Source organism: Tachypleus tridentatus, chromosome 13 (assembly GCF_004210375.1).
Source record: "Tachypleus tridentatus isolate NWPU-2018 chromosome 13, ASM421037v1, whole genome shotgun sequence".
In the NCBI taxonomy this organism is placed as follows: domain Eukaryota; kingdom Metazoa; phylum Arthropoda; class Merostomata; order Xiphosura; family Limulidae; genus Tachypleus; species Tachypleus tridentatus.
Window position 1 is genome coordinate 200,390,701 of NC_134837.1, and position 27,394 is coordinate 200,418,094.

A 27,394-nucleotide genomic window follows, 5' to 3' on the forward strand; every position below is an offset into this window, starting at 1 on the left:
CAATAATTTATTTGTAGTGTTTAAAAATATAGCTTTAAAAGTTTAGGTACCTGGTTTATTCTCCTGAAGATGGTGAACTACCGAAACCTCTAGTTTTTAAATATCTTTTAAACTTTTATTTTTAAAGTTTACAAATAAATTATTGTGCAAGTAAGAAACGTTGATCTTTCGTTTTTATTAATTTTATTTAAAATGTGAAGGTGTTAATTAGTTAATGTGACGTATTGTTGTTTTAGATCAACAAAATCTGTGTCGTATGCTGATATGATGTGACAGTATACCACTGATGTGGCGATATCCTGCCATGTTGAGACAATATATGACTAATGTTGTTATATACTACTATGGTTTGATGACGGTTTTCCATGACGAGGTCATACACATCCTGCTATGGTGAAACTTTATTATGCTATGATGAAGTCATATCTTGTTGTGGTGAGGTGATGTCCTGCTATGTGGAATGAATTATTGCACTTTTATAACAGAATTAAATACCCTCATAGAGCGACAGGTTTTCCAAACCAATTAGTATTTATATGAATATACTCCATTAAAAATGAAATTAATAGTTATAGTAATAATAATATAATGTAATAATAGTTAAAGTATTATTTGCAGCCACTACAATTCGTATTTGGAGGTAACAATTATCGAGATACTAATGACTGTTGAACGGATTATGTCCTCGATTTTGGTTTAATTCTATAGGAGATCCACAGTGGCTGGTTTTCTTTCACAGTGTTGGTCAATGATCCAATTCATTTGGTTTGTTGCTACGGTAGTGTACAGCTAGGTCTTTGGTCTCTGGAAACTTAGGTCCTTTAAGATGTATTTTTTTGGTCATTTCATTTCACCAAGCCCGGTATGACCAAGTGGTAAGGGCGCTCGACTCTTAATCTGAGGAGCGCGGGTTCGAATCCCCATCACACCAAACATGCTCGCTCTTTAGGCCGTGGGGGCGTTGTAATATGTCGATCTATCCCACCATTCATTGGTAAAAGAGTAGCCCAAGAGTTGGCGGTGGGTGATGATGACTACCTGCCTTCCCTCTAGTCTTACACTGCCAAATTAGGGTCGGCTAACGCAGAAAGCCTTCGAGTAATCTTCTGGTCTCGTCCTTCTTTATGGAGTGAAGAAAAAATGGCGTTGCCTTTCTTGAAGCTGATATACAAATAAATTAAATATAAATAAAGTTAAAGGACATAAGAAGTCTCTTGGTCTTTTCACGAAGAGTTTAACGATAATATTACTGTGAATAATTCAACATTATCTTATGGAAACACAATTAATAGTCCAGCATATTACGATACATATAATAGACAAAAGTGTTATCAGATATTTACAGAAACTAATTTTATTCCGAGATAACATTGAAAAATAACTGCATACAAACTACTCTATAGTTAATAACAAATGAAGAAAAAAATATATATCGTTTTAAAATTTTGTAATGCGAAGTTTAGTCTCAACTGTCCTAATGTAAGGTGAACATTAGAGGATTTAAACTGAAATGAATGCTTTTTTAGGCCTAAAAGTATAAAAATAGTAGGCTTAAAGGAAACTTTAGGCTTAACTCTAACATTTAATGAAACAAAAGTTTGGGTAAAGTGAGTGGCAAGGGTGTTATTGTCTAGCACCTGTCTGGCTGGTGAGGGGGTGATATTTAAAAAGTACAAAGGAAATCAGTGTTTGTTATTATAAGACTATTACGTATTTGATTGGTAGATTTAAAACAATAATTACGCGAGTTAAACTATCGTTGTATAGAAGTTGGTATGAAATTCCTCTGTGAAACGTAATGTTTTGTAAATAACGATCTATGAAAGTGTTCTTTTATAAAGTGCTCCGTGAAGCGTCCTGTTGGATAAACAGTGTTTTATGAAACATAATATTATATAAATACTATTTTGTGAAATGTATTAGTGTAAGGTGGTCCGTGAAACCTAGTATTATATGAAACTTTCTATTGAATATTCTTTTGCATACAAAAGTGTGATATGAAACGTATTAATATAGAAAAAAGCGTGTTCTTACGAAAGTATTCTGTGTCGTATGTTGCCTGAATAATGGTATATGAATAGTTTAACTGTAGGAGTAGCATTAAATGTAGTACTATCGTTTACAATAGGCCCGGCATGGCCAGGTGGTTAAGGCACTCGACTCGTAATCAGAGACTCGCGGGTTCGTATCCCAGTCACACCAAACATGCTTGCCCTTTTAGCTGTGGGGGCGTTATAATGTAATGGTGAATCCCACTATTTATTGGTTAAAGAGTAGCCCAAGAGTTGGCGGTGGGTGATGATGACTACCTGCCTTCCCTCTAGTCTTACACTGCCAAATTAGGGTCGGCTAACGCAGATAGCCTTCGAGTACCTTTGTGCAAAATTCAAAACAAACCAAACCAAACCAATCGTTGACAATAACTTAATCAAATATCGCCGTGTAACATTTACTGAACGAAACGCATTTTTATTTGGAAAGCCTTAGATGAAAATATTTTTCTATAAGTCTGGATGAGAATACATAATGACACCTAAGCAAGAAATATTTGAACAATATGCAATAATTGCATGGAAACAATATATCAAATACATAATGACACCTAAGCAAGAAATATTTGAACAATATGCAATAATTGCATGGAAACAATATATCAATTATTGTTATAGAAATATTTATGCCTGCAACATTTATTGCGAGGGCTAAAAATGAAGGTACGAGTATACCTTCACTTGTTTAAAGAATACATGGTGAGATTGTTCAGTAGACTGTAAGACAAACATTTGGTAATTTTAGGTCTGGATAAAGTGGGAACGCTATTTTAAGAAATTCACTTACGTTCGTTTTCTGCTCGATATCTTCCACGAACATCAACTTTTTTGTGTTTAGGTTACTTTAAATACCAACGTCATGAGCTGTTATTTCTAGAACGCTAAGAACTGAAGCTTTTATCTCATATTTGGTAGCAGTTCCTTGGCTTGGATGAGAAATGTTCATTTTTAGACTACAAACATCATCAGGTTTAACGACGACATGATTTTTTGTTTCATAAGTAACAGCTTCTTACAACAAAAAGTAATTATCGTATAAAGGTTTGTGCTTACGATTGAGATAAAAACACCAAAACCGTAAAGAATATTTTTCATGCATTTTACGTTTACTGATTGTTTGTTGGTTTGTATGTGAGTCTGCATGTATTCGACAGCATGACCAGGAAACTATGACAACTAAAACTTTGTTAATTTTAACATACACTGTTTTAAATAGGACTGTGCTACTTTTGATTGTATTTTTCTTTACTTTATCCTTCTTCGTTTCCCTGTGGCTACAGAGGGTACATTCCTTGGTGATCATACCATGATAATGTCTAGGCATTACAATCACTGTTGGCTATAGAGGGTTCGGTCTTTGGTGACCAGACAAGTGTAATGTATAGTCCTGATGGTACTCTTTGTGATGGTCCTGGTTATAGACTACATTTTATTCAGTTCATTACCCACTACAGGAAGACGTTGTCCACTGGCGTTAATGTTGCTCCTTTCTTTAAATTATTTCCAAAATCCTTCAGTGATGCGGCTACGACAACCTCTGATGGTCAGTTTAAACGGTCAAAAGACTAGAAGTCAACGATACATATTTTTGAATGAAATAGTATGAACTTCCATTTGTATTTGCATCTTAAGTAAGGGTTGAAATGTTGACATGGACATGTGGTTGTTGATAAAGTCATACCTTATTAACATACAGTCCAACTTGCATCTTGAGGAAGGATTGAAATGTTGACTTGGGCATATTATTAGCATTCAGTACAAATTGTATCTTAAGAAGACGCTAACACGTTTACTTGGGAATACTGTTGAGCATTTTATGTTAATAAAGCTAGACGTTATTATTAACATCCAGTACAACTTCCATCTACTGTTTTTCAGTCGGTTTTGTTCCTGAATACCTACTGTTTTCTTTTCATGATAAATTTGTATTTTCTGGCTTGTTCTTATACTTGATGTAAACTTAATGCATTCATTAGTACAGCACGTTTTGTAAAGTAAACAGAGCGACAGACATTAGTCACGTGTATATCATGTTATGTGCAGAGAGTACTTGTTTGTTTTTCAATTTCACGCAAAGCTACACGAGAGCTATATGCGCAAGCCGCCCCTAATTTAGCAGTGTAAGACTAAAGGAAAGGCAGCTAGTCATCACCACCCACTGCCAACTCTTGGACTACTCTTTTACCAACGAATAGAAGGAATGACCGTCACATTGTAATGTACCCACGGCTGAAAGAGCGGGCATGTTTGATGCTACAGGAATTCGAATCCTCTACCCTCACATTACGAGTCGAACGCGTAAACCACCTGGCCATGCCGGGTCGAAGTGGAAAGAGAGATGGATTTTTACCTATAGATAGACACCAACATGTAGTTTTGTATATACATTTTATAATGGAAACACTAACATACAGATTGGTTTTCAAAACGTTATTAGCTGAAAAGGGGAATTTATATTAACGACGTTTCACATTGGCTCTCTTCCTCTCTCGCATAAACATATTTCTTTATTAGGCATTTTCTGTTCTTCAGTTTTTGTTGGTTTGATTGTTTGCTATGTGTATAATTTTGGTTCCCAAACACAATACACTAGCTCGTAGCCCAGCATGGCCAGGTAGTTAAGGCACTCGGCTCGTAATCCGAGGGTCGCGAGTTTGAATCCCCGTCACATCAAACATGCTCGCCCTTTCAGCCGTGGGGGCGTTATAATGTTACGGTCAATCCCGCTATTCATTGGTAAAAGAGTAGCCCAAGAGTTGGCGGTGGGTAGTGATGATTAGCTACCTTCTCTCTAGTCTTACACTGCTAAATTAGGGACGGCTAGTTCACATATCCCTCGTGTAGCTTTGCTCGAAATTCAAAACAAACAAACAAATACTGGGTCGTTTTTTAATTAAGGCACTATTGTCACAATCGAATAATGAACTAATCAAGAATTCCAAGTCCGTGGATTAATCCGGCAAAGTGATTGTAATTCAGATACATAACTCGTGCAGATACATGTAGGCCTATTTGATCTTGACACAACAAGTAATCTAGACGTATTTCTGGTATATAGTTAATCTTTCCACAGCACACCTCGGTCACAGAGTTATTAGAGAATTAAATCCAGTTTAGTTTTTGGTGATTATAGAAACTGAGAGTGGCTTGTTATAATAATGTATACCTACTTGTCTTCCTTAATATGAAACATCCAGTATTTTCCTTTATATCACACAGTGTATAGGTAAGTCTAAAATATTTTTTGTTTCAACTAAACTTCTAAAATTAACATGTAAAAAGTCTGTTGTAATACTTATATTATTTATTTACGAATTTTACAAGTAAAAATGTCTATTATTGTTTTATATCACAAATTTACAGGTAAGAAAAACTTGTGATCTTTATATTATAAAATTTACAGATGAAATAGTATATTGTAGTGTTTAAATTATAAAATGTACATGCAAGAAATTGTATATTAAAAAGTTAACACCTAAAAATAGTCTATTGTAGTGTTTAAATTATAAAATATACAATTTCTTCCAAGTATATAGACAATAGACTATTTTTAAATATTAATTTTTAATATACAATTTCTTCTATGTATATTTTATAATTTACACACTACAGTATACTATTTTTAGGTGTTAACTTTTTAATATACAATTTCTTGTGGCCCGGTATGGCCAAGCGTGTTAAGGCGTAAATCTGAGGGTCACGAGTTCGCATCCCCGTCGCGCCAAACATGCTCGCTCTTTCAGCCGTGGGGGCGTTATAATGTGACGGTCAATTCCACTATTCGTTGGTAAAATAGTAACCCAAGATTTGGTGGTGGATAGTGATGACTAGCTGCCTTCCCTTTAGCCTTACACTGCTAAATTAGGGACGGCTAGCACAGATAGCCCTCGAGTAGCTTTGTGCGAAATTCAAAAAACAAAGAACAAACAATTTCTTGCATGTATATTTGATAATTTAAACACAACAATAGACTAATTATAAAATATACATGGAAGAAATTGTATATTAAAAATTAACACCTAAAATTAATCTATTGTAGTGTTTGAATTATAAAATGTACATACAAGAAAATGTATATTAAAAAATTAACACCTAAACATAGTTTATAGTGGTGTTTAAATTATAACATATATATGTAAGAAAGTGTGTATTAAAAAATTAACACCTAAAATAGTATATTGATGTGCAGTGTTTTTCTGTTAATAATAACTAAAATGTATATTAACGAACATAAAAAATAACGGTTAACAATATGTATCACTTAAAAAACACATTAAACATAATAGTAATGAAAAAGGAAGAAAGAACATTATTTAGTTATCCAAAATACGCCCACGTTCTTTGGGGGACCAGCAGTATGACCGAAATTCCTGTATACGTGAATAGAAGGTGTCAGAAAGTTAGAAAGTGTTTTACTCAAAACTCGTGGTCATTCAATGTTGCTGACTGGTTAATTTTAGTACTTTGAAGGACTGATTAAGGCAAAGTCAAGAGTCTTTGTACAGTCATAACTAACATTATATGTAGTTAAATGTATAAATAACTATGTCTAAAATTAAACTCGTAATTATAAGTAAACAAAAATTAAAGGCACACATTTATAAATATAACAAATAAAGCTTATTGTACTGTTCATACTGTAAAGTATACACTTAAAAAGTCTGTTGTAGTGTTTATTTCACAATATGTAAACGTGGAAAAGTCTGTTATAGAGTTTATCTACAACATGTAAACGTAGAAAAGTCTGTTGTAGTGTTTATCTTTCAAAACGTAAACGTAGAAAAGCAGTGGCGGTGCCAAGAGGGGGATTGGGGGGTTTGAGTCCCCAAAAAAAATGAGTCAAGCCCCCTCAGCCCCCCAATATTGTTACCTACATATATTCGTAAAATATTGAAAACAATCGTCGTTGCTGCTTAACAATTAACATAAAAGAGACATAGATCTGTAGAACTCAACGTCTTCATTAAGACAGAAGTATGTGTCGTGCGTCCCATAGTAATGTACTGAATGCACTGAAACTCATGCGCTGTATTGCCGCTCCCTGTGTAATGCCATTCTATCTTGAGCTGTGACGAAGAATAGACAACCACGTTGATTTCAAGTTACAACAGATCATCAGAGATTTTACTTGATAAATCAGAGGTTTCACAGGTATTTATCCATTAATTTCATTAATATTTTATTGAAAAGTAAAACATAGCATGCATGTATAAGAGTATTGTGTATAGGTCAAAACTATAAAGCATTTAGCCGGTGTTGTGTCCTCTGTGAGATCATTTTGCATTGTGTATCAGCCATCCAAAATTGTACTGATGATTGTGGCATATACTTAAAATTGTGACTTACAATCCAATTAATGTTATACTTATGATTAGATAATAACCTTACATGTTAACTGACCAAATAATATTTCTAAACAATTCTAGAATGAATTTTGAAATTGTCATTGGGCTCTTTAGAAGTTCCTAATTTAATGTAATGTAGTAGTTACATTATTGTAACAGGTGCTTGTCACATTTATGATAATAAAAACAACATCACAATCACAAACATGATGAAAGATACTTAGTCTGATAGTGACCTTACTTTTCCTCAGAGTGTATGAACTTCACATAGGATAATTAATTTCTGCTATGTAAACTATGTCTTTATGTTATATTTCTTTTGATTTGTAGCTTTACTCTTAATGGTATATTAAATGTTCAATCTACGCTAATCTTGATTTTCTTTATTATTATGTATTACCTTGAATGGAATTTAGGTGAGTTTCCTCTTTTACATATACGCATATTTTCATAAACAGATTATTTCTAATTTGTAATAATGAATTATTAATCATAGTATGAGTTTCCAATGAAAACTACATTGAAAACGCAGTTCAAAATAGCACACCTTTCTGAAATGTACCTTGGTATTTACATTATTATAATTTACCATCTATACTTCATATTGATGGCATTTTGGGAAGCTCCTCCACAGTTTACCTCAGCCCCCCCCCAACGAAAATATCCTGTCGTCGCCACTGTAGAAAAGTCAATTGTAGTCTTTATTTTAAAACATGTAAACGTAGAAAAGTCAATTCTAGTGTTTATCTTACAGCATGTAAACGTAGAAAAGTCAATTCTAGTGTTTATCTTACAACATGTAAACGTAGAAAAGTCAATTCTAGTGTTTATTTTACAACATTAACATAAAAACATCTATTGTACTATTCATATTACAAATTGTGCACTTAAACATTTATGGTTCTGTCTACGTTATAAGTATACATGTAAACGTCTGTGGCTCTGTGTATATTAGATACATTTAAAAAGTCTGTGGCTCTGTGGTGTATACTGCATGTAGATGTAAATGTTTCTGGTTGTGTTTACGTTATAAATATACATGTAAAAGTCTGTGTCTCTATGTATACTAGATGTACATGTAAATGTTTGTGTTTCTGTCTACGTTGTAAATATGCTTGTAAAAGTCTATATTAATGAATGAATGTTTGTGTAAAGTTGTTTTCACTGCTATAAGTGTAACTACCAGTTAAGCCGCCAATTTTGATTTCATTTCTTAAAGTCGCACACTGAATGATTTTTTATAGCACTTTTTATCCACACCTGAGGTTGTTTTGATTAGATATCATAATGTTTTGGCCAATAAACACCAACAAACCTGAGCAAGTAAGAAAATTACACTCTTTAATAACCCACATTAGCTTTAGGATCGTAACCCTTTTACTCGGAAAGGTTTACACTTTACAGAACCAATTGATTATTTAAGAACATATGGTGGTAATTTATAGTTTCGCTACGGAATCTAGATTAAGAGTTTCTCGTCAGCACCACATGTATTCATTCGGTACAGCCGTACAGTTATTTATACTAATTGCTTTAGCTAATATAACATGACAGTAAACGCTTTTTAATTAGGATAATTTCATCAAATTTGGAAAATTTGTACTTAATGTTTGGCTATGAATTTTAAGGAATAAATATCCACCCGTATTATTCTTTTGAGCTATAAACTGCTAATCTAGTTTGCTTAGCTTAACCAATACTTATGTATCTAAATTAGCCACCTTTAATCCAAATAACAAAAACTATAAGCGGTCCACTTTTAGTCCAAGGTGAAGCTGTGGTAAATATTTTGAGGCTGATAACTCACGTGATTTTTCAAGAAGACATGCGCAAGTATTTAGTTGTCTAACTGTACACATCTTGTTCATACTTAGACCACATTTTACACCTAAATGTAAATATTTTAGTGTAGTAAATATGAAAAACATACGTAAATGTTAAGTATATTTTACTATCCTATAGTTTCCACACTTTCGGTGCAAAAGGAAAATATAAAGAAAGAACTTCAATCTAAATTGCGAATTTCATTTTTCATTTATTTCCTAATAAATGATGTTCTAATTTGGTTTGTGAAGTAAGGATCCATTAGAGCATATGCTCTAAAAATAGTTTGGATTATCACAGCCCGGGCTAAAGGAAGTTTGGTTTCCTTTGTTTTGAATTTCGCGCACAGCTACTCGAGGGCTATCTTCGCCAGCCGTCCCTAATTTAGCAGTGTAAGACTAGAAGAAAAGCAGCTAGTCGTCACAACCCTCCGCCAACTCTTGGGCTACTCTTTTACCAACGAATAGAGGGATTGACCGTCACATTATGATGCCCTCACGGCTGAAAGGGCGAGCATGTTTGATGTGACGGGGATTCAAACTCGCGACCCTCAGATTACAGGCTAAAGGATGAGAAATACTGGTAAACTATCACTCCTGTTTATAACAAACATTGTGTCCTACAAGTTGTTTTGACCGCAAAGTGATATGTCTTCATTGTTTATCCTACTGTCTAATGTTATTAACTGCCCTACATAACAAAATAGTTCGTAACTAAAGATAAAAAAAGAAGGAAGAAGGAAAACGTTTACATTTAACTCTAACAACCTGAATATCACTTTTGAATGTTGTGGATAAAAATACAGTTAACTCTGAAGGTAGCTGTTGACGTATCACATTCAAATCGTTTCAGGTTGAAGTTTTATGATGGTTTCTAGTTTTGCTATGTCAACTGGTTTTACTGGATGGGTTTGATTGATTTATTACTTATTCGTTCGTTCTTTTTGTCTTGGTTTATGGTTTATTTTTAGCGCGTAGTCACACTTTGAATAATTTGTGCTCTGTCATTCGCCGCTAATCGAACCATGTTATTTAGTGTTGTAACCCCCTAAACTTGCTGTTAGCCCAGGAGGCTCTTTGACTTGATCTCAAGTGTTATACAATTACTGTGAGTTGTTATATTACTGTTTTATATTGTTTCACTTATAAATAGTTTCGAAACGTTATGAAAACCTACCTTTCTTCGAAGACTTGGAATTTAGCCTAACAGTAAAGTAATTAGACTTGTAGCACCCTCGATACATGTAATGGTTACATAATTAGTAGCCAATTGTGTAGCTTTGCGCTAGACAATAACGAGAACAAAAAAGGCTACAGTGAACATGTGATTTGCACGTGGATCAACCATTTGTCTTATTTGATAAAGCAATTCTTTTACGTAAGAAATCTGGGACTAGAGTTGGCTTACATTGTCACAGGTATTACATAATCACTGTTTTACTCTAGATCACATGTATATGTTTTAAAGAGAGTTACGTATAAGTATTTACTGAAAACGTGTTAGGAACAGACCTGAGTTGGAGGAGGCATCCTATTTGCTATAATTAATAGTAACCACTCTATTGAAAAATGAAACAACAACATACCCTGCTAATTATATAGAAGTATATCCTCATCAAAGCAGTATTTCATGACCAGGTCAAATATCGGGAACACTTGCCCCCTTTCTTGATTCTGCCGTCTGTGCAATTGCGTGTCTAATTCTTCGAGTGTTTGACTTTTAATGCCCAGTATACAGTGTATTTTCCTTCTTTTTATCCAGAAGTAAACGTAATTCACAATGATAGATTTACAATGGATTGACAACAACCAGTTCCCATATATCTACTTGAGACGCGTTGAAAGCATCGCCTCTTATAGTAAAAATCGAAGATGGCCGATTAAAGACCTGTCTTCGATTTAATAATTGTCAGTAAATATTATCGATTTACAACTTCTTCAAAATCACGCACAGTTCAGGTGAACGGAACCCTAGCGTCAACTCTGTCAAGAGAAACGTCTATTAAATAAAACGCTAATTTACATTCACAGCTGAAAACTTTTATTGAAAAGGTATTACAAGAATTGAGTAGATACTTTAATGCAATAATTTAAATCTACTACAGATGTAAGAGAAATCAGTCAAACACATCGAATATAAAACGTGTGAGGAGAAATTACCGAGGTAATTAATTGTTCAGAACATTTCCCCTTACTAGACTACTCCTTCGCTTTGTGTACATACAAACATATATAACCATACCGTTTACAAAAGAATAGACACCATGAGTTATAAGTTTGTATGAGGTTTAGATTAAAAGATACTCTAAGCCTAGATTTAAATTAGTTACTGATCAAAAGACATACAAGGCCTACATTTGAATTACTTACAAATTTAAAGTCTAGTGCACCTTTTAATCTAGATCCACTGTAAACCTAGGCCAACATCAGATCTAGATAAACAGGTACAGGTACCAGAGGTTAATATCAGGTGCGGCTTAAAAGTTACATGAGATTTAGGTTTATATCAGATCTCGATTAATCAGGTTTATATTAGATCTAGTTTGAAAGCTACATGAGGCTTACGTTTACATCAAACCTAGATTGAAAGATACACGAGGCTTAGGCTTACCTAATATCTAGCTTAAAACGAATAATAAGAGTTAAATTAGGCCGAGGCTAAAAGATCCGCTATAATAACGTTGACCAAAATCTTTCTGGCTGTTTTCGATCAATTGAAACACTTTAAAAATATATTCCTTAAAATAAATCTAATTTTATATAATTAGTATTAATAAACAAAGAACAGAGTCTTACTATTAGAAGATAGTAAGAAACTAAATAAGTATAGAATATTTGATTAGTTTCAAGTTAATAGAATACAGGCAATTATTATACGTTTTTCATATAATTAATTAACAAAAGCTTTCTAAGTGTTCGAAAGAGATATTAGATTCGTTTTAGGTACATTACCTATGTTAAAGCAGTAATAACACACGGAAAGAGGCTATTTTCGCTCAGTGCAATGTTCTACAGTCTACACCTTGACACCAGAAACTCCTATTTTATGAAGGATGAATGTTTATGCACTTTACTCAGAGCACGTGAGCATAGAAAATACGACATTGCGTACAAGTTAGAATGTCAGTGAACTCAAAGGACTCTTCTACTTGTTAGCGTCAGATCACTCTGGAAACACTGAGAGAAAGAGTTTTGCAAAGACACGTACTCACGAACAAAATATTATTACAAACTATTTTCTTAAACTCCTACTATGGTGTTAGAAATATCCAACCTGACTATGTAATAAATCATATTTAAATGTACAATTTTATAATATTTTATAATATTAAGCTAAATAAAATGATTTTTATACACATCTATTTTGAATATCATATTTAAATGTACAATTTTATAATATTTTATAGTATTAAGCTAAATAAAATGCTTTTTATACGCATTTATTTTGAATATCATATTTAAATGTACAATTTTATAATATTAAGCTAAATAAAATGATTTTTATACGCATCTATTTTGAATCTATTAGTTAGATTTCCCTTGACCCATGTATAATATTGCTATTATATTGTTAAAATATTATTACAAACTATTTTCTTAAACTCCTACTATGGTGTTAGAAATATCCAACCTGACTATGTAATAAATCATATTTAAATGTACAATTTTATAATATTTTATAATATTAAGCTAAATATAATGATTTTTATACGCATCTATTTTGAATATCATATTTAAATGTACAATTTTATAATATTTTATAATATTAAGCTAAATAAAATGATTTTTATACGCATCTATTTTGAATATCATATTTAAATGTACAATTTTATAACATTTTATAATATTAAGCTAAATAAAATGATTTTTATACGCATCTATTTTGAATCTATTAGGTAGATTTCCCTTGACCCATGTATAATATTGTTACAAAAACTCACATTATTATATTGATAACACAATGTAATTAATTCTCCCACAGTGTTTCGTTTACAGCACCAGGTAATTTATACTCCCACGGTGTTTTGTTGATAGTACAACGTACTTAATTCTCCCACACTGTTTCGTTTACAGCACCAGGTAATTTATACTCCCACGGTGTTTTGTTGATAGTACAACGTAATTAATTCTCCCACAGTGTTTCGTTTACAGCACCAGGTAATTTATACTCCCACGGTGTTTTGTTGATAGTACAACGTAATTAATTCTCCCACAGTGTTTCGTTTACAGCACCAGGTAATTTATACTCCCACGGTGTTTTGTTGATAGTACAACGTAATTAATTCTCCCACAGTGTTTCGTTTACAGCACCAGGTAATTTATACTCCCACGGTGTTTTGTTGATAGTACAACGTACTTAATTCTCCCACAGTGTTTCGTTTACAGCACCAGGTAATTTATACTCCCACGGTGTTTTGTTGATAGTACAACGTAATTAATTCTCCCACAGTGTTTCGTTTACAGCACCAGGTAATTTATACTCCCACGGTGTTTTGTTGATAGTACAACGTAATTAATTCTCCAACAGTGTTTCGTTTACAGTACCAGGTAATTTATACTCCCACGGTGTTTTGTTGATAGTACAACGTAATTAATTCTCCCACAGTGCTTCGTTTACAGCACCAGGTAATTTATACTCCCACGGTGTTTTGTTGATAGTACAACGTACTTAATTCTCCCACAGTGTTTCGTTTACAGCACCAGGTAATTTATACTCCCACGGTGTTTTGTTGATAGTACAACGTAATTAATTCTCCCACAGTGTTTCGTTTACAGCACCAGGTAATTTATACTCCCACGGTGTTTTGTTGATAGTACAACGTAATTAATTCTCCCACAGTGTTTCGTTTACAGCACCAGGTAATTTATACTCCCACGGTGTTTTGTTGATAGTACAACGTAATTAATTCTCCCACAGTGTTTCGTTTACAGCACCAGGTAATTTATACTCCCACGGTGTTTTGTTGATAGTACAACGTAATTAATTCTCCCACAGTGTTTCGTTTACAGCACCAGGTAATTTATACTCCCGGTGTTGTTTTGTACAATAGTAATTCTCCCACAGTGTTTCGTTTACAGTTAATTTATACCCCACAGTGTTTCGTTTACAACGTAATTAATTCAGTGTTTCGTTTACAGTAAGGTAATTATACTCCCACGGTGTTTTGTTGATAGTACAACGTAATTAATTCTCCCACAGTGCTTCGTTTACAGCACCAGGTAATTTATATTTATAGTGTTTTGTAGACATCACATCTACTATAATGTTTTGTTTTATTCTAGAGTCTAGAGGATATATATGTCTTTTTGACATTGCTGTAGTAGTTGAAAAACATGTCCACATAAGAGTTATCAATAGGAGGACAGGCATAACCCTACGACAGAACACTGAGAAAAGACAAACATGTTCTCATGACACTACTTTGCAAGACGACAAGCATCTCCACATGACAGTAGTGTAGAGGAAGATAAGCATGTTCTCCTGACAGTTCTCAAGTATAGAACAAACATGTCCCTATGGCACTACTGTACACTCTAGAGTATTGTGGTAGGTATAAACATGCCCTGTTCTAGAATACTGTAGTAGGTACTAATATATCCTCTTTGCTCTGTAATAAATGTAAATATATCCTCTTTTATAGCACTATAATAAGTATAAATATATCCTTTTGTATGGCACTGTAATATAGACAAATATATCCGTTTTTACGACGCTGTAATAGATATAAATATATCCTCTTTTATAGCACTGTAATTTATATAAATGTATCCTCTTTTGTAGCACTGTAATAGATATAAATATATCCTCTTTTATAGCATTGTAATAGATATAAATATATCCTCTTTTATAGCATTGTAATAGATATAAATATATCATCTTCTATAGCACTGAAATAGATACAAATCTGACTTCTAGAGTACTGTCACAGGGACATATTGGTATTCTTCCATAGTTTTGGGTATATATATTTGCTGTTGGATATTTCCACAATAGAATGTCTGTTTTCCTTTACAGTATTATCATAGGGACATGTTCATTATTCTCTAGTGTAATAAGGTTCTGTTTGTCCTTTTAAACACTTTCTTGTATTCTATTTTCTAGTGTAAAGTGATGGATATGTTTACTCGTGTCTTTTGTTTTTATAATATACTTTAAAATAAACTTCACACTAGAATAGTTACAGCGGAAAAGTTACCTGGTTTTAATAAAACATCTGTACCCACATATTTCATTAGCACAAAATCCCTACCGGAGAAACGTTGTCTTCGGTTAATGATAATCAACATATTACAAGTATCTCACCATAATCCCGTAGATATAAACAAGTAAATCAGTTTTTCAAACCTTGAAAATTCCGTTTTGGTGCGTTTTCGAGCCAAGCACCAAAGTCAAATTTCCTATAACACTTTGAAGATCTTTTGTTAATGGTTACAATGAGTTTTTACTTATCAGTTCCAATAACTAGCTCATTATATGCGTCACTTGACCCTTTGAAATGAGAAACGCTTTTTTACACTTTCAGTATCGGTGCTACATTGCTGAATAAACAGACTAGTAAAAGTTCTGGAATCACGAATCCACCTGGATTGAAGGAAACCTGATCTTCTAGTAACTGCTCTTGTTTTTTGAGCCACCAGTTACCAGTTATAAAAGTATTTATTTAATTCTCAAAACAAACTTTTATCCTATTGTTTATAAAGAGATTCAGTCTTTGTTCACAAATCTATAGAAAGATAGATAATTGAGTCGGCACATAGATTTATGGCTTCGAGTAACTCTTAATTAAACCATCTACGTATACATACTTGTGTTCGCTGGATGAATCACAGAGTAAATCCTTTATCATGCTTCCGTCAATCTGGAGTAGAAGGTTACTACTTACTTTTGTACTTATCTTTGTACGCCAGGCACGCCACACCGATTTTGTGGGAGATTTATTAAATAAAATAAAAAAAAAACTATTTAAACATCGCTCGGTTGGATTCAAACTTCCCTCGTGCATCTATCTGTTAGCGATTCAAAAACAAATCAGACTCGGCTGAAAATAGGTTAATTAAAGTGAAACATTAATTACATCTGCCATTACACATCCTTATATATTATAATTATGTGTCCCACTACACATCCTTATATATTATATTGAAATTTCCCACTACACCTCCTTACATACACTGCCAATACACTTCCTTGTATATTGTACTTATATCTCCCACTACACTTCCTTATATGTTAGATTTAAGTCTCCCACTTCACTTCCTCATATATAATAATAAATTCTCCCACTATACCTCCTTATATATTTAAATCTCTCACTTCACTTCCTCATATTTTGTATTTAAATCTTCCACTACACTTCCCTATATGTTATATTTAAATCTCCCGCTTCAATTCCTTATATGTTATAATAAATTCTCCCAATACACTTATATACTTAAATCTCACACTTCACTTTCTTATACATTATATTTAAATCTCCCACTTCACTTTCATGTATTCTATATTTAAAACTGCCACTACTCTTCACTTAGTATAGTTAATACCATTGTTTCAGACCTGCTTCTGCATTTTCTAGTTTTTCTTCACCGAAAAACCTGATGTAATTTTTGCTTCACATTTCCTTTAATCTTACCGATTTTTTTTTTCTTTTCTCATGTTTGTTCCTCTCATCTTATTATTTTGTTTTGTAACTATCTCACCGCTATATCAGTCGTTTTGTTCATTTTGTTCTCGCACACACACTACCGTTTCTCTCGTGTATTCCTTCTATTTTATTATTCATTTGTTTTTCTTTGCTTCCATGGCGACTTTTTAATTTTTTTCTTTTATCTTTAGTTATTCAAGTTTGAGATCACTAAATTCAAAGTAATCTTCAAAGATAGTAAAAAAGGTTTTGTAAATGATGCTGATTTTGCATTTAAAGCGAGATTTGAGTCGACATCAGATAAATGACGCCCTGGTGGTCAATAAACTAACCTTCTAATCACTTAGAACAGACACTTTATCACACCTTTCGTAACTAATGACGTCATCCATTGTTCTCCTGTCAAATTTCTGAGACTTCAAGCTTCTCATTTTGCTACGCGTCTAGTAAAATCACAAACCTTTATCTTAAATGAGAGTTACAGACTTCTTATTCTCTTTTTACGAAGACGTTTCGCTGCTTATGTTTGGTTCCAGAATCCACTTGGCAGAGGTAGCGATTTTATACTGGTAGGCTTACATTCGTGCCGTGACCGAAATGTTTCGTGTAAAACTGAACGACTGGTGTTCACATCTTTAAGTCTTCATAGCTGAATCAGTGCTTTAATTAATGTTACAAAACTAACAGTTTAAAAAAAATAATATAAAAGTTTATTTTGACAGCATTCGTACTACGTTGTCCTATACGTGTAGAACTGTGAGTTTGAAATAGAAGATATAATGTAGGAAGGAAGATTTATGATTTATTTTTATTAGAGCGGGATCGGATTACAAGCCACATAAATTCGAAAATCATTTGCTGCACATTTCCTATCTGGTAGGCCTAACTAATGAATTACAGAACAATATTCTTAACAAGTCAGGAACTTCATTACATCATTACCATCTATGATGTAGGTTTTATTAAAACTAAACATCAGTCATACTTATCTTCACTTGTCCGGGTTTCTTACCATCTGTTGACAACTCTTATGTAAAAAAGTTAAATATTATTCTAAACTATTGTATCAAAATGCTAAGAAATAAACTAAGTTATTATATTATAAATATCGCCGCTAGGGTGCGCTGTGCATCCTCAGATTTTCACCTTGAGCCAGAGAAATTCATTCTGACTTATGTTATAATTTTTATTTTGTTGTTTTAAATCGTATACACACACAAAGGACAGAGAAGAGCTGGAGCGGGGCCGAAATATAGATCGTCTAATACGTATATGTGTTACAACAAAGAAATTAGTTTTAACTCAAGAACATATGCTATCTTAAAATATTTTTAAGACTATAGAAAAGTATTAGTATTTGTATTTAGTATTTTCTAACATTTGTGAAATGCTGCTTTTCTAACTGACATGACACGTGAGTTGTAGCTAGCCAATCTCATTTGAAACTAAAGCTCTAAATCTAAACACATTACAGCATCAGCAAATGTATATAGAGTGTAATTACGCGACGAGAACAACAAGTCGCTGTTGAAGCACATTATGTAATTACGTGACGAGAACAAGAATATTCCCCTCTTCAGAATATAAAAACTTGCGGTGGGTTTATAAACGTGTTCAACCTGAGGAATAAGTTTGTTTCTTAGACCACGTTTGACTCTCTGGAAAGCAGCTATCATCAGACAGGAATGAATGGAACGTAAGCCTCGACAACGATGATCGAAGCATCAGAGGAAATACATTTTGACGTGGCGTGGTTGTATGATTGGTCTAATTATTCAAACCTCAGGACAAGTTCTGTTGTGAGCAAATAAATGCAGAAGAATTAAACTAAAAAAGGTTTAGGATGAGTAAAAAAACCCACGTATGGTAGCTGTTATCCTGAAGTTTCATATTCACATACATAAACTTCATGGCCAGTTGGTTAGGGCACTGGACTTGTAATTTGAGGGTTGCGGGTTTGAATCCCGGTTAAACCGAATATGCTCTCTCTTTTAACCATGGGGGTATTATAATATGACGATCAATTCCATTGTGCGTTAGCAAAAGAGTGGCCTAAGAATTAATGACTAGCTGCCTTCCCTGTTGTCTTACGCTAGAAAATTAGGGACAGTTAATGCAGATAGCCCTCGTGTAGTTTCGCGCGAAATTCAAAAACGAACAAATAATTATGAAAAAAGAACAGCAACAAGGTAATGTATATATATATATATCGCTATGAGAAAAACGTTTTCTTTCTTCCTTCGCATGAAATGTATTGCTAATGGGGAAAAATACCTTTACATAATTTGAAAATTCAGGAAATCGCTAACAAAGAAATGTGAGTGAATGGTTTTCATTTCATTCACTTACTGCGATTATTATACGACCGTTCTGATTGTCGGCATCCCTAATTATACATTTTATGATCTCTATGCTTAGGACGAAATTTAACAAACATCCTTTAATGGAACCGAAGTGTAACACTGTCAACCAGAGATAATATTAGTATAACAAGACATATTGTAAATCGTATTGTACCACGACATTAAAAACCGGTATTGATGCTCTGTCAATAACATACCGAAATGTAACCAACGGTTTTCACCCATTTACAACCAAAGTTACAATCATACTTCTCAAATTATATTGTGCTTACAGATCCTCACCAATAGAGTATAAAAAAAAATGAAACGCACAAAGATACGGTTAAACAACATTGCCAAGAATGAGGTAATACTGCTGTTGATCATAGCATAATATTGTACAGAGTAGAGTAATATTGCTATTGATTATAGCATAATATTGTACAGAGTAGGGTAATATTGCTGTTGATTATAGCATAATATTGTGCAGAGTAGGGTAATATTGCTGTCGATAATAGCACAATATTGTCAAGTATAACAGTTTGTACTGAATATTTATTGGCCCGGGACGGAAAATTATCCAGTAAAAGATAGTTTAAAATGGTAATAGTACCAAGACACCCTGTAAGATATTTTAAAATACTAATAGTACCAAGACACCCTGTAAGATATTTTAAAATACTAATAGTACCAATACATCAAGTAAGATATTTTAAAATGGTAATAGTACCAAGACACCCTGTAAGATATCTTAAGATACTAATAGTACCAAAACACCCTGTAAGATATTTTAAGATGGTAATAGTACCAAGACACCCTGTAAGATATTTTAAAATACTAATAGTACCAATACATCAAGTAAGATATTTTAAAATGGTAATAGTACCAAGACACCCTGTAAGATATCATACTAATTACCAAAACACCCTGGATATTTTAAGATGGTACACCCTGTAAGACTAATAGTACCAATACATCAAGTAAAATGGTAAAAGTATTAAAATTTTTAAAATGGTAGTAAATATATGATAGTGCCAAGGGTTTATATATCCGAACACATTAAACTGAAAAAGAAGACAAATGGATCTATTTAAAGTGTTCACTTTTATATCCACGAACCAGTTTCTATATATAATCTGAAGGTAATGCACGTCAGTAATGACTGATTGAGATTTTTCTAAGTAAAGAGTCTACGTCGTTCGTGGATGATGGTGCACGAGTTTAAAGAAACATTATAACATGTGATGGACCAAATTCCAAAGTATTTCCTACAATTATTATACATGTTATCTTATTATTCGTGTATGAAATCAACTGTGTGTGCTTGGGCTTTTATTCTGAACCAACTATTATGTCGTTTAAGTTGAAAAAGTAAAATGTTATATATTGGTCTCAATGATGACCGTAAACTTGTGTAGAAGACGGAAATATCTATAAATTTCCTCCTTTTCTTTTCGAAATATTATAAGTTGTCACGCAAGAAAACCATGATACAGCCATTTTACTTGACAGGTGAGATCCATAAATACATTTGAACAGTGACTTTGTGAGCTACATAGATGGATGACTGTAGAACGTAAACAATTTAATAGGACAACAATATTAAATATTTTTGAAGTGTTTTATACACAAAATTGTCCAATCTAAGGGCGGGTGAGCTTAAAGCCATGGACGCAAGGTTGATAAAATATCACAGGTTGATGCAGTATGGGATATGTATTGAAATGGTCCCTTGCAGTTAGGGTTAATGTCTGTTGCACAGGTAAGCACCTGATATTGGGAGAGAAGGAGCGGAAACGTTGTGTAAGATATTAATTATTTTAATCACTTCCGTGGATCTATGTTTTGTATTCTAACACAAAGTATGTTCAACTTTATCACAATAAATGTAATAAATCTAATTTTACATGTTTTTGTTTAACTAATCTATATTTTTAAAGTAACTTAGAGAGAGTTTTAGCTTAAATAAAACGATTTCTGTTGTCATCATTAAAGCTATCAGGTAATAATAACAATACAGTTTAGTAACAGTTATAACGTACATTGTGTTTGAAAAAATAATTTTAGAATGTAGCTGCGACGGCCGGAGTGATATGTTACCATTCTCACCTGCTTATGTCGGAGTTAAGCACCAGATCCTAGCGACATCTTGGCATGAAAAGGATTTAATTAATTACAAAGAAGATGGTAGTAATTAGGCTTAGCAAATTTAAAATAAAATCCAAACCTTTTTTATAATAATACCAGTGCTAAACACAGCACATATAATTTGTTGTGTACCTTTGTTTTTAAAATAATCAGTGCTGTCCTCATAAAGATGGTGTTTCACAAAGAAAGAAACACAGATGACCAAGGGGAAAATGGGAAAGTAATTATGAGGTTTTCATCAAATTTCCAAACAAAGCGTGGATTTCAGTTTAATCTGATTTATTATACACGTTTTATGTAATCATCTCTAGGCTTAGGATAACAAAACAGTGAAAAACGATAATGACCACAATATTATATATTTAGTCCTAATGGCAAAAATATTACCATAATGTCAAATGCTGGTTACAAATACCAAAGAGTCAATTTTATTAGGACTGGTGTTAAAATATTTTAAAGATATAGACACAATGCTCTAGAATCAGAAGTGTATTGCATATAAGAAACAAATAAATTATTTTAGATCTCAGACTAGAGTTATTTAAGAAATGAGTGTAAGTTATAGGTCTAGGAGTACAGTTATCCAAGAAACGAGTATGTGTTAACAAGTATAGGTGTACAGTTATGTAAGAAACGAGTGTATTGTTGTAAGTGTACAGTTATCTGAGGAACAAAAATCCAAAAGTACACTTATCACTACTGGAAGAACTCGGGAACAGAATAGTGCTATTAAAATATTATTTATCAGAAATAGAGTAATTTATTGGTTGTTTGTTGTTGATGTTGCTGTTGTTTTGCAATGAATAGTTAGATTTCAACATAATTTCAACTTATGACAAAGGTTAGATTTTTGTTAATCTTGAAAACACCAGGATGTAAAAGAACAAAAGTGAAACTGCCTTTGTTTTTCCTGTGCATCTCTAGTTTAAAATACTAGAGTTAATCATGTATTACTGCTGAACTGAATAGACGCGGGAAAATGTGGCTTTGAGAAAGCCTCCAGGCTTTTTTTCTGCACATAAATGGTTTTCTTACTTCGGCGTGCTTTCGACGCCGGAGGACATGCTGTTCTACAGTACGAGCAACAGTTATAAAGCCAAAGAAAAATGAAAGAGTTATTGTCCATCAGTGATTCCACCAAAGGAAATGAAAGCATAGAGATAAAATGTTCTAGGAAAGATTCTAAAGATTTTCTGAAGTTAGTTCCACATTGCTGTAGGATTATTGTCGGAGCTCCAACTTTTGTATATTTATGTTGTTTCTCAAACATTACACATATGTTACATCACTATATGAAGCTTACTCTTTCTTAAATTTATTTTCTTTACAAATATTGTTTCTTAAGTTTCTTAATATCCATTTCTTAAGATTAAAGTTTTAGCTACATCCCTGCATATGCGTTCTGTTGAAAGTTACATGTTTCACAACAGTTTACAGCTGCGCTGGAGTTCTTCCATTCAGCCACCATACTGAACTTATTCAAAATAAATAACAAATGCACAACGAAGGTTAAATACATGTACTGCTATGTAACAACAACAAACAAAACGTAAAGTTGAAACTTTGTAGAATGGACGGCAACTGCTTGTTTTGGAGGCACAAGTGTAGAGGATGACGTTTCGAAAGCCTTCCGCCTTTCGTCTTCAGTGTAAGCACAAAGTACCGGACAATGGGAGGGAAGGAGGGGAAACGTTGTGTAAGATATTAATTATTTTAATCACTTCCTTGGAGATTTATATTTTAACACAAAGTATGTTCAACTTTATCACAATAAATTGAATTGGAAACGAATGATAACCTATTAGTTTAGTTTCGGTGATTGGAGCTACACAAAACAAATGTTGGAGTATGATTAAAGAATGTGTTGATCCATACAAGAGTCATGGGAAATGTTGTTTCCGCATACTTTTGACGTCACACTCTGTTACCTTGGTAACGTTAAATGAATGACAGATGGAGGAATCAATCGTCAATTGGTAATCGAAACTGGACTTAAAGTCCTGTCTTTCATTGTTACAGTTTCTTACACAGTTGTCTGTATTTGCGTGTTAGCGACTTATAGGAGTATTCCTGATTGGTCACGAAACTTTTATCCCATCAAACAAAAACACCACCGCAAAAACAAAACCAAAATTCGTTTTATACTGTCTGCAAGTCTTGATTTCTTGCCATCTTCAGTTTACAATAACAAAACCATTAATAAGATAAACCATGTACGTGTTGTAATTTTTAACTTCTAACCAAGTGTGGCCTTGAGGTTTTTCTAAATTACTGAAGTTGTGTTTCTTTGTAGCTAAGCGCAAAACTACACAATGTAGTATCCAAAGTTTAGTATTTATAAACGTGAGTATTGCCGTTCCTTAATGAGATAAATTCATACAATTTAGCCCTCTATTGGCATAGCGGAATGTCTGCTAGAAAGTGGGTTTCGATACTCGTTGTGAGCAGAGCACAAATAACCCATTGCATAGCTTTGTGGTTAACTACGACTGAATGCAAGAATTAAAGCTCAGACTCGTCTATACAAGGTAAATGTGTTATACACGTATTTGCTATTTATTCATTTTACAACAAATACTTGATATAGTATTTACTGTCACGACTTTGTGGCTGTAGTCATTGCATTATTTGTGAGCGATTCTAACACTTAACGCGCTATTTTAGTTTCGAGTGTCCACTTTTGAAACTTTTTCTAATAAAATTAATAAAGATTAATATGTAAACAAGTTATGTAGGAACACTCGATAACTGGTTGCACTCTCTTGCTCTAAAGCAAAATTAACGTAAGCGAAAAACAACAGAAAGTCTCCGTTGAACACTTAACAGATACAAGGAAATCACAAGCTTTGTGCTAGTAGTAACACAAAACTGAACTCTTAACCCTAAACGCAACCAAATAAACGTACAAAGAAAACATGTTACCTGAATAAGTCAACTGGACCAGCTCGGCATGACGACTTGCTAAGTGCGCTCGACTGGTAATCTAAGGGATGCTAATTCGAACTGCTGTCACACCAAACATGTTTCTCCTTTCAGCCGTGGGAGCATTATAATGTGACGGTCAATCTTACTAGTAGTGAAAAAGGAATAATCCACGAGTTGGCGATGAGTGGTGATAACAAGCTTCCTTCACTCTAGTCTTACACTACTAACCTAGGAATGGCTAACGCAGGTAGCCCTCGTATAGCTTTGCGCGAAATTCAAGGAACAAACCAGCCAACTAGCGTTGTAGATTAAATACATAAATTAAAAATTCGTATTATTATCCCCAACACAGAACAACTTGAACTGTAATTTAATAGTGAAACTCTGCTGGCCACGTAGTGATTAAATTTATCGCCTCACTGAATCTCGAAAGGAATTTTTCAAAAAAATGGTACAACTCCAACAGTCAGTTGGTCAACTTGCAAAAGAAACTGGGGATTTCTATCAAGTAACGAAAAGTTACCAACTCAACAATGATCCTGGAGTTGTTACACACAGTCCAAAGTCAGAGATTAAACGACACAATCCAGTTCACATTCACCATGAGCAGGTTAGAATGTCAAAGTGTGTATGCTACGACCATGCACGGAGTGTAATTCAACACTCTTACACATCTGATATCAGACTTATCATATATTTATTTCACTTTATTTTAGTAATTTAGCGACAGTTCGTGATAGAGGATGATAACTATCAGATACGAAACACAAAGTTATTCAAACATTACATTAAATATGTCTTTAGATATAAATTCGGAATTTTGGTGAATTGTTTGTTTGTTTTGGAATTTCGCACAAAGCTACTCGAGGGCTATCTGTGCTAGCCGTCCCTAATTTAGCAGTGTAAGACTAGAGGGAAGGCAGCTAGTCATCACCACCCACCGCCAACTCTTGGGCTACTCTTTTACCAACGAAAAGTGGGATTGGCCGTCACATTATAACGCCCTCACGGCTGGGAGGGCGAGCATGTTTGGCGCGACTCGGGCGCGAACCCGCGGAATTTTGGTGAAAGGAGATCCATTTTCAAAAGTGTACCATTCTACTGTAATAAAATAAACATCGTTTTTTGAGATTATTTTACAAAATTATAAAAATAGTTTCCTGAAAAATTCGATTTTTTCAAACAGAGAAAAGCGAGAAAAGCAGTGGTATTTTGTTGTATAATTAATACTAAAGTATTCAGTAATGTTTATTTCCAAAGTAAAGATTGAGGCGTTATAACTTTAAAGAAAAATATAATGTCGTTTCAAAAGCTAACTTTCTCTTTGAAAAGAGTAAAAACGATTTGAAACTTGGATAGAATTTAACAAGAAGCCGAAAGATTTTTTTTCTTATTTATGTATTTCACTTCAGAAATCTCATTTTTAACCTATTTTTTTCTATCCTTTTTCTCAGAAATAAAGAACATGGTGAAAGGGGACCCATTTTATAAAGTGTGCAACAAGGATATCATTCTACCGCAATATCATAACGATTGCATTTTGAACATTTTTTGGTAGTTTCGCTAAAAAAATTCCAGTTTTTCAAACAGACAAAAAAGGTCGAATTTTGTAGTAAAATCAATAGTATTGTATTTGATCATATTTATTTACTTCTAAAAGTCAATACTGAGGCATTATAACTAAGAAAAATATAATGTCACTTCAAAACCTAAGATAAAAATATTTTTATTTTACCAATTGATACATTGTATAGAAATAACAACAAACCTACACAATGCGCTATCTATTCTCTGCTCATTACAAGTATGGAAACCTGACTCCTAACAATCAAGATCAAAAGACATTCTGCTGTGCACTAGGGACGACTTATGTAATCTACCTTAAAACATTCAAAAATTTAGATTGAATTTGAAAAAAAAATAATCACCTTTTTGATTCAGTTATTTCAATTCATTAATCTCATTTTAGACCAATTCTTTTCTTTTTCTTTTCTCATAAATAAAGTACTGAAGACGAAACTTGAAATTCTGATAGCAAATAAAAGCTTTAATATTGGATACATTGGTGAAACTAGATCCATATTGAAAAGTGCACAAGAATTTCATCATTCTATCGCAATATCGTAACATTATTTTTTTATATTTTATGAAAATTACAAACAAATTTCACCTATTCCAAGACAAAAAAGATGTATTTTGATTTGAATTAATAGCATAACTTTGGTAACGTTTATTTTCTAATAAAATTTAAGGTTGGGGCAAAATAAAGAGAAATGTAATGTCGTTTCAAAAACTAAAACAAAAACATTCACTTAGATCAGCTAAATTTGGATTCAATTTGAGAAATCGTCGTATGGTCTTTTTGATTTTGCAATTTCCATCTACAAATCTCATTTTGGACCACTTTTTTACTTCCCTTTTCTCATAAATAAAGTACGATAGATGGAGTCTAACATTTTGATAGCAAATCAAAGCTTTATTATTGGATATTCTTGAGAAATGAGACTCGTTATGGAAAGTGTACAACACGTGCAACAGTCTACTGCAACATGACAAAATCAAATTTTTGGACCTTTTTTTTAAATTACATAGAAAAAAATAGTTGGTAGCTTCGTCTAAAAATTCGATTCTATAAAACAGACCAAAAACGTTGTATTTTGTTTTACAAATAATAATATAATATTTAGGAATGTTTAGGTCCAAGAAAACTTGAACATCAGAGCATTATAACTTTATAATATAATGTCGCTCAAAAGCTAAGATAAAAACATTATCTTTCAACAAAATAACCATAATCCTAAAGTTGGAATTAATTTAGGAACTTGTAATGGTGTTTTTCATTTTACCATTTCCATTAAGAAATCTTATCTAAGATCACTTTTTACTTCCCTTTTCTCATAAATAAAGTACTAAACACGGTGTCTATAACTTTCATAACAAATGGGAGCTTTGATACTGGATATTTTTTGAAAAATGAGACTAATTTTGAAAAGTGTACAACAAGTGCAACACCCTACAGCAATATAAGAAAGATCGAATTTTTGGCCGTTTCATGGAAATTACAATTAATTAATTTTTTGGAAAATTTCGATATTTTTGAAATCGACCAAAAACGTC

General features: G+C 33.1%; 2 long non-coding RNA genes across 3 annotated transcripts; one reads left to right on the forward strand and one right to left on the reverse strand.

Moving 5' to 3' along the window:
• Positions 1–113: 113 nt before the first annotated feature.
• LOC143239073 (uncharacterized) lies at positions 114–12,477 on the reverse strand. 2 transcript variants are annotated; one of them, XR_013021015.1, is made up of 3 exons: positions 12,172–12,477; positions 10,806–11,202; positions 114–1,161 (listed from the first exon to the last, which is right to left on the reverse strand). It is a non-coding gene; the product is annotated as an uncharacterized LOC143239073 (long non-coding RNA). The 2 variants fall into 2 exon arrangements; XR_013021014.1 differs by lacking the exons at positions 10,806–11,202; positions 12,172–12,477 and adding an exon at positions 2,839–2,920.
• Positions 6,835–26,335, forward strand: LOC143239072 (uncharacterized). The gene is made up of 2 exons (XR_013021013.1): positions 6,835–7,202; positions 25,732–26,335. It is a non-coding gene; the product is annotated as an uncharacterized LOC143239072 (long non-coding RNA).
• Positions 26,336–27,394: the final 1,059 nt, after the last annotated feature.